Source organism: Salmo salar, unplaced genomic scaffold (assembly GCF_905237065.1).
Source record: "Salmo salar unplaced genomic scaffold, Ssal_v3.1, whole genome shotgun sequence".
In the NCBI taxonomy this organism is placed as follows: Eukaryota; Metazoa; Chordata; class Actinopteri; order Salmoniformes; family Salmonidae; genus Salmo; species Salmo salar.
The window spans coordinates 141402-150322 of NW_025547975.1; the positions used below are offsets into that span (position 1 = coordinate 141402).

General features: G+C 45.0%; 1 long non-coding RNA gene across 1 annotated transcript; it reads left to right on the plus strand.

The window, feature by feature from the left end:
* The first annotated feature begins 1181 nt into the window (after positions 1–1181).
* LOC123732546 (uncharacterized) lies at positions 1182–7248 on the plus strand. Its single transcript, XR_006763212.1, has 2 exons — positions 1182–1467; positions 7063–7248. It is a non-coding gene; the product is annotated as an uncharacterized lncRNA (long non-coding RNA).
* Positions 7249–8921: the final 1673 nt, after the last annotated feature.

The window sequence follows — 8921 nt, forward strand, 5'->3', positions numbered from 1 at the left end:
AAAAGGGAGATATGGAAAACTACAAGAAGGAAGAAGTGGGAGTTTGTTTGTTTTGGCAGTGTACTATTTTAATTAGGATGGATTAAGTTAGTTTCACTATTCCGCATGGATTTTACATTTTGGGGTTTCAAACCGTCAATTTGGTGGCATAAGCAGAACTCTGGAAGGGGAAAATGGAGTCCCTAGAGAAAGCAAGTCCAAGATGGGTATCAGGGATGGAGCAGCAGTATTAACATAAGGAGACGTGAACGTGGAAAACGGAGAAGATGAGGAGGGAAAAGAGAGGTCTAAGAGAGGGAGGGAAGAAGAGGGGGAGCTGGAGTTGTATAAAAATGGTGGAAAGAAGGGAGATGGTTTGTTAAAGAAGAATGGTAGGAAGTGTAAGCAGAGGGAGCTGAAGACAGAGGAGGAGAAAAGGAAGTGAATGAGGGTGAAGTATCGGAGGTGGTAGGTGTAGTAAAGTTATCAGAGACCGAGGTATGCACCGAGGATCAGGAAAAAGATGAGTCTGTGACAGTAGGAGTGAAGTTTATGGAAAAAGTGGACTCTTGCCTTTTTGCTGATCCATTTGTGGCTTCACAGTGGGTGAAAAAAGATTTGGTTTAATTGTAAGAGACAAAGGAATGTGTAGCATCGGGGAAAGTAGTGGTATGTGTTAATTGTAGGGGTGCCCATGGAGCTGGGGATCAGAAATGTCCCGTGCGAGAGAGGCAGGTTGAGGTTTCCAGGGTTATAGTAGCGCAGAAGTTGTCATATGCTGAGGCAGTGAAGAAAGTAGAGGAAGATGGGTTAAGGGGAGGAGTGGTGAGAGTAGTGGAGATATACCAGTACAGAGGGATAGGGCAAAATGTGAAATACGTTCCAGTAAGATTGGATTTTTAGCATTTATAGCAATGGTTATCAACTGTACAGCAGGGATGGATCTGAAGTCTCAGGAAATAGAGGTTGTGGTGGCAGCTGCAGAGAGGTATTTGGGTGTGTGGGAGACTTGACAATAGAAAGAGTAACGGGGTGTGTTAAGTGGTGATGTCCCATCCTTTCAGGGTGATGGCAGGAATGGTAGGAATAAATACCTTTAATTAGTGGAGTAGGGGGGTGTTAATTTTATTTTATATAATTTTGAAATTAGTGAGTAAAGTGTTAGATGGTAGGGTATTTATTCAGTACATATTTTTTTTTCAAGTAAAGTATCAGGGAGTTGTACTCCAGGCTAGTAGGTGGCGGTAATGCAACAAATTGGATGCCAACCGCCGTTTAACCTCAGAAGAAGAAGCACATCGTTTGGAACGTCGTTAGTCGGAAGACGAAATACGTCATTAGACGGAAGAGGAAGGAAAGTGTGTTTGAAACAATCGCTAGTAACAACCAGCATCAAACGTAACATTGCTTGTCAAATGGATATCATTTCTCGTTATGGTTTGTAGTTATGCTGGCTTTGCTTCTGCTGTCTTTCTACAACATCCGAAGGTGGGTTGCTCACACCATCGCTTAGCTAGCTTCAGAAAGCTCAGCTACCTAGCTAGCTAAGTTAGCTAGTAAACAAAATGTAAGCTGGCTAGCAAAGATACAACCTGAAGTGATATAACGTTGTTAGCAATACGATGTGAAGTTATATGGTGTTATTCTCAACTTGTTATCATCTTAGATCATCCAGATGCAGGTTTATGTAGCTAACGTTAACTGGGTTAGCATGTTATTACGTTAACTAGTTAACTAGTAATGTTGACATTATGGTCAACTGTGGCTCCCGAGTGGTGCAGCGGTCTAAGGCAATTCATTTCAGTGCGTCACTACAGACCCTGGTTCGATTCCAGGCTGTATCGCATCTGGCCGTGTTTAGGAGTCCCGTAGGGTGGCGCACAATTGGCCCAGCGTCGTCCGGGTTTTAGCCCGTGTAGGCCGTCATTGTAAATAAGAATTTGTTCTTAACTGACTTGTCTAGTTAAATAAAGGTTACAAAAAATGACACAGTAGCCAGCTAGCTCTGCAGACCCTGTTCTACTTCAGTAGCCAGCTAGCTCTGCAGACCCTGTTCTACTTCAGTAGCCAGCTAGCTCTGCAGACCCTGTTCTACTTCAGTAGCCAGCTAGCTCTGCAGACCCTGTTCTACTTCAGTAGCCAGCTAGCTCTGCAGACCCTGTTCTACTTCAGTAGCCAGCTAGCTCTGCACACCCTGTTCTACTTCAGTAGCCAGCTAGCTCTGCAGACCCTGTTCTACTTCAGTAGCCAGCTAGCTCTGCAGACCCTGTTCTACTTCAGTAGCCAGCTAGCTCTGCAGACCCTGTTCTACTTCAGTAGCCAGCTAGCTCTGCAGACCCTGTTCTACTTCAGTAGCCAGCTAGCTCTGCAGACCCTGTTCTACTACAGTAGCCAGCTAGCTCTGCAGACCCTGTTCTACTTCAGTAGCCAGCTAGCTCTGCAGACCCTGTTCTACTTCAGTAGCCAGCTAGCTCTGCAGACCCTGTTCTACTTCAGTAGCCAGCTAGCTCTGCACACCCTGTTCTACTTCGGTAGCCAGCTAGCTCTGCAGACCCTGTTCTACTTCGGTAGCCAGCTAGCTCTGCAGACCCTGTTCTACTTCAGTAGCCAGCTAGCTCTGCAGACCCTGTTCTACTTCAGTAGCCAGCTAGCTCTGCAGACCCTGTTCTACTTCTACTTCAGAAGTGAAATACAATGTATCAAGTGTATGAGTGTGTCCTCATTGCACGTCTGTTATTTGATGTCGCACCTCAAATGATGAGCTGGTGGACTGAGACCAGATGGGGGGTGTAATAGGTGGTGACATGACAGTGTGTTATCAGAGGACTGAGACCAGATGGGGGGTGTAATAGGTGGTGACATGACAGTGTGTTATCAGAGGACTGAGACCAGATGGGGGGTGTAATAGGTGGTGACATGAGTGTGTTATCAGAGGACTGAGACCAGATGGGGGGGTGAAATAGGTGGTGACATGACAGTGTGTTATCAGAGGACTGAGACCAGATGGGGGGTGTAATAGGTGGTGACATGACAGTGTGTTATCAGAGGACTGAGACCAGATGGGGGGTGAAATAGGTGGTGACATGACAGTGTGTTATCAGAGGACTGAGACCAGATGGGGGGCTGTAATAGGTGGTGACATGACAGTGTGTTATCAGAGGACTGAGACCAGATGGGGGGGGTGTAATAGGTGGTGACATGACAGTGTGTTATCAGAGGACTGAGACCAGATGGGGGGGGTGTAATAGGTGGTGACATGACAGTGTGTTATCAGAGGACTGAGACCAGATGGGGGGCTGTAATAGGTGGTGACATGACAGTGTGTTATCAGAGGACTGAGACCAGATGGGGGCTGTAATAGGTGGTGACATGACAGTGTGTTATCAGAGGACTGAGACCAGATGGGGGGGTGTAATAGGTGGTGACATGACAGTGTGTTATCAGAGGACTGAGACCAGATGGGGGGTGTAATAGGTGGTGACATGACAGTGTGTTATCAGAGGACTGAGACCAGATGGGGGGCTGTAATAGGTGGTGACATGACAGTGTGTTATCAGAGGACTGAGACCAGATGGGGGGGGTGAAATAGGTGGTGACATGACAGTGTGTTATCAGAGGACTGAGACCAGATGGGGGTGAAATAGGTGGTGACATGACAGTGTGTTATCAGAGGACTGAGACCAGATGGGGGGGTGAAATAGGTGGTGACATGACAGTGTGTTATCAGAGGACTGAGACCGGATGGGAGGTGAAATAGGTGGTGACATGACAGTGTGTTATCAGAGGACTGAGACCAGATGGGGGGCTGTAATAGGTGGTGACATGACAGTGTGTTATCAGAGGACTGAGACCAGATGGGGGGCTGTAATAGGTGGTGACATGACAGTGTGTTATCAGAGGACTGAGACCAGATGGGGGGTGTAATAGGTGGTGACATGACAGTGTGTTATCAGAGGACTGAGACCAGATGGGGGGGTGTAATAGGTGGTGACATGACAGTGTGTTATCAGAGGACTGAGACCAGATGGGGGGGTGTAATAGGTGGTGACATGACAGTGTGTTATCAGAGGACTGAGACCAGATGGGGGGGTGTAATAGGTGGTGACATGACAGTGTGTTATCAGAGGACTGAGACCAGATGGGGGGTGTAATAGGTGGTGACATGACAGTGTGTTATCAGAGGACTGAGACCAGATGGGGGGCTGTAATAGGTGGTGACATGACAGTGTGTTATCAGAGGACTGAGACCAGATGGGGGGCTGTAATAGGTGGTGACATGACAGTGTGTTATCAGAGGACTGAGACCAGATGGGGGGTGTAATAGGTGGTGACATGACAGTGTGTTATCAGAGGACTGAGACCAGATGGGGGGGTGAAATAGGTGGTGACATGACAGTGTGTTATCAGAGGACTGAGACCAGATGGGGGGCTGTAATAGGTGGTGACATGACAGTGTGTTATCAGAGGACTGAGACCAGATGGGGGGGTGTAATAGGTGGTGACATGACAGTGTGTTATCAGAGGACTGAGACCAGATGGGGGGGTGTAATAGGTGGTGACATGACAGTGTGTTATCAGAGGACTGAGACCAGATGGGGGGGTGAAATAGGTGGTGACATGACAGTGTGTTATCAGAGGACTGAGACCAGATGGGGGGTGAAATAGGTGGTGACATGACAGTGTGTTATCAGAGGACTGAGACCAGATGGGGGGGGTGAAATAGGTGGTGACATGACAGTGTGTTATCAGAGGACTGAGACCGGATGGGAGGTGAAATAGGTGGTGACATGACAGTGTGTTATCAGAGGACTGAGACCAGATGGGGGGCTGTAATAGGTGGTGACATGACAGTGTGTTATCAGAGGACTGAGACCAGATGGGGGGGTGTAATAGGTGGTGACATGACAGTGTGTTATCAGAGGACTGAGACCAGATGGGGGGTGTAATAGGTGGTGACATGACAGTGTGTTATCAGAGGACTGAGACCAGATGGGGGGTGTAATAGGTGGTGACATGACAGTGTGTTATCAGAGGACTGAGACCAGATGGGGGTGTAATAGGTGGTGACATGACAGTGTGTTATCAGAGGACTGAGACCAGATGGGGGGCTGTAATAGGTGGTGACATGACAGTGTGTTATCAGAGGACTGAGACCAGATGGGGGCTGTAATAGGTGGTGACATGACAGTGTGTTATCAGAGGACTGAGACCAGATGGGGGGGTGTAATAGGTGGTGACATGACAGTGTGTTATCAGAGGACTGAGACCAGATGGGGGGTGTAATAGGTGGTGACATGACAGTGTGTTATCAGAGGACTGAGACCAGATGGGGGGCTGTAATAGGTGGTGACATGACAGTGTGTTATCAGAGGACTGAGACCAGATGGGGGGGTGTAATAGGTGGTGACATGACAGTGTGTTATCAGAGGACTGAGACCAGATGGGGGGGTGTAATAGGTGGTGACATGACAGTGTGTTATCAGAGGACTGAGACCAGATGTGGGGGTGTAATAGGTGGTGACATGACAGTGTGTTATCAGAGGACTGAGACCAGATGGGGGGGGTGAAATAGGTGGTGACATGACAGTGTGTTATCAGAGGACTGAGACCAGATGGGGGGTGTAATAGGTGGTGACATGACAGTGTGTTATCAGAGGACTGAGACCAGATGGGGGTGTAATAGGTGGTGACATGACAGTGTGTTATCAGAGGACTGAGACCAGATGGGGGGGGTGAAATAGGTGGTGACATGACAGTGTGTTATCAGAGGACTGAGACTAGATGGGGGGTGTAATAGGTGGTGACATGACAGTGTGTTATCAGAGGACTGAGACTAGATGGGGGGTGTAATAGGTGGTGACATGACAGTGTGTTATCAGAGGACTGAGACCAGATCGGGGGGTGAAATAGGGGGTGACATGAGGGGGGGTATAATTTGTGGAACGTTCCAAAAGGAATAGCCAGGTTGCCAACAAACAACGCAAACAAAGTTGTAGAATGAGATACCGGGTAGAGAGTGAACAATGTAATAACGTTTTTCAACCACCACGTTTATTCTGAAAAATGTCTCTCTTCGTTCTGGTAGCCTCCACCATTCCTCGTTCGTTGGTTTAGTTATTATTTCCGGGGTTCCTGCATTCGTAAGGTGAACTCTGTTGCGCCTCAATTAGGGAATCGCTATGGTTGAAATGTAACTAATCACTGCCAGCCCCAGTATTTTATTAGCTAGGTGGCTTGGACACAATTGTTACCGATGATACTGTATACACCAGCCTACTCGTACTACAGAAACATACATTGTATTTTACCAAGTTCTCTCTGTGTTAATCCTGTTTTCCAAATATATCAGCTAACTTGTGTCGATGTTGTTTAGTTCAACTTGCCTAGTTAAATAAAGATTAAATAAATTAGAACATATAAAATATATGCTTTGACCTATTCCAGGTAACCAAAAGATGCTTGATTCACTACAGCTGCTTTTGAGGAACTTTCCAGTCGTTTTTGCTTTACATTCCGACTTTACATTCCGACTTTTGAACGTCTGTTTATTGGACATATATATTAGTGTCTAATAAAACAGAGCAACGTATGTAAAGCATCCCATCTGTTTTAAGGTTATAGTTTGTGTGATGTAGTTCCTCTTGATGTCCACTAGGTGTCAGCACAGTTTCAATAATGTCACACCAGGTTACTACATGTTTTCATGTTGTGAATACTACATGTGTAGACCTTACAGTGAAATGCTGACTTACAAGCCCTTAACCAACAATTTAGTTTTAAGAAAAATATTGTGTTAAGTAAAAAATAAGAAATAAAAGTAACAAATAATTAAAGAGCAGCAGTAAAATCAAAATAGCGAGGCTCTATACATGGGGTACCGGTTAGTCGAGGTAATTGAGGTGTTCCTTTCAAGTCCAGTGGTGTAAATTACTTAACAAAAATGTATTTAAACTACTCCACTACATTCTGTTTATATATCTGGTTATTTTGTATCTGTACTTTTACTCTTTCTGTTTCTTTACAACTTAAAATTTTACTTCACTACATTTCTAAATAAAATAATGTATTTTTTACTCCATACAGTTTCCCTGGCACACAAACGTACTTGTTTCATTTCGAATGCTGGGCCGGACAGGAAAATGGTCCAATTCACACACTGATCAAGAGAACATCCCTGGTCGTCCCTACTGCCTCTGATCTGGAGGACTCACTAAACAGAGAACATCCCTGGTCATCCCTACTGCCTCTGATCTGGAGGACTCACTAAACAGAGAACATCCCTGGTCATCCCTACTGCCTCTGATCTGGAGGACTCACTAAACAGAGAACATCCCTGGTCCTCCCTACTGCCTCTGATCTGGAGGACTCACTAAACAGAGAACATCCCTGGTCATCCCTACTGCCTCTGATCTGGAGGACTCACTAAACAGAGAACATCCCTGGTCCTCCCTACTGCCTCTGATCTGGAGGACTCACTAAACAGAGAACATCCCTGGTCATCCCTACTGCCTCTGATCTGGTGGACTCACTAAACAGAGAACATCCCTGGTCATCCCTACTGCCTCTGATCTGGAGGACTCACTAAACAGAGAACATCCCTGGTCATCCCTACTGCCTCTGATCTGGAGGACTCACTAAACACATGCTTCATTTGTAAATGATGTCTGATTGTTGGAGTGTTCCCCTGGTTATTTCTTAAATAAAATATCAAGAGAATCGTGCTGTCTGGTTTGCTTAATTTATACTTTTACCACTGATACTTAAGTATATTTTAGCAATGACGTTTACTTAGTATTTTACTGGGTGACTTTAACTTTTACTTGAGTCATTTTCTATTAACATCATCTTATTATTGTACCTTTTTCCCTTCATTTGCCTCCTACTGTCTATAAGCTGTCATAACATGTGGGTTTTTTCATGGGGACCAGGTATCGGAACGCCTTTGAAGGGTCTACAAAGCCCCCAGGTAAAAGTTGGCTTTTGCAGACAAGGATTGTATTGTTACTCCACGACATAATATGTTATCACAACTCTATTAAAATTACATTCTACACAAGGTGTCACTTCATTCCTTCTATTTGATGGGAACTCCTGGTTAGGAATGGGGAACGAGTGCTCTCTCTGGGGAATAAAACATGTTTATACCTATGCAGTACCTTTAGCAATAATAATAATAAACCTCTACTTTAGTAAAGTTAATAATTATGACAGGTGTGTTGTAATAAAAATGAGTGGTGTCCACTGACTAAATGCAGTCTTTCTGGAAAACCCAGATATTCACTAAGTGTTTGATGAATGACACGTTGCCTCTTCATGCAAAATAGATTTGACCTTTAAAATTCAATTAAGCTGCTTTATTTTCAGGGTTTAGTGAAGGTGGGTCATTTTTTACCCTTGGGACAATGGGAGTAAACAGACTGTTAAGACTACACAAGGGTTAAGTCAAGTATTTACAAGGTGTCTAGTCATTTCTGGTCGTTAATGTCTAATTGACCACACATTAGTGCAAGTTGAAGTGTTGTCAGTGCTGCACAGGTGTCTGTAGTCTAGGTGCTCGTTATAAGTGCTTGAAATCATAGATTGCTGTGTTCCAGAGCATCAAGACTGTGATCGAAGGGTCAATTGTGACTGAATTACTGAGCTACAAATAATATTAAGTAGTTCTTTATAAGTCAAGGTTACTCTAAATCACTCTCGACTCGCCTTAAAAGTCATCTGCAATGTGGAACGTGCCTCCAACAATTCATTGACACAGTTGTGACTGGTAAGGTTTATTTGTTATAGCATCACATTTTACACTAAACATGCCAAAATTCATATAAAGATAATTGTAACATACACATGCCATTGTCATGTCTCATTGTTCCTCCTCCAGACTCCTTCATAGCCGTCGGCCAGCTCTTTCACATCCACCATCTAATTGAAGTGAAAGGACAGAAATG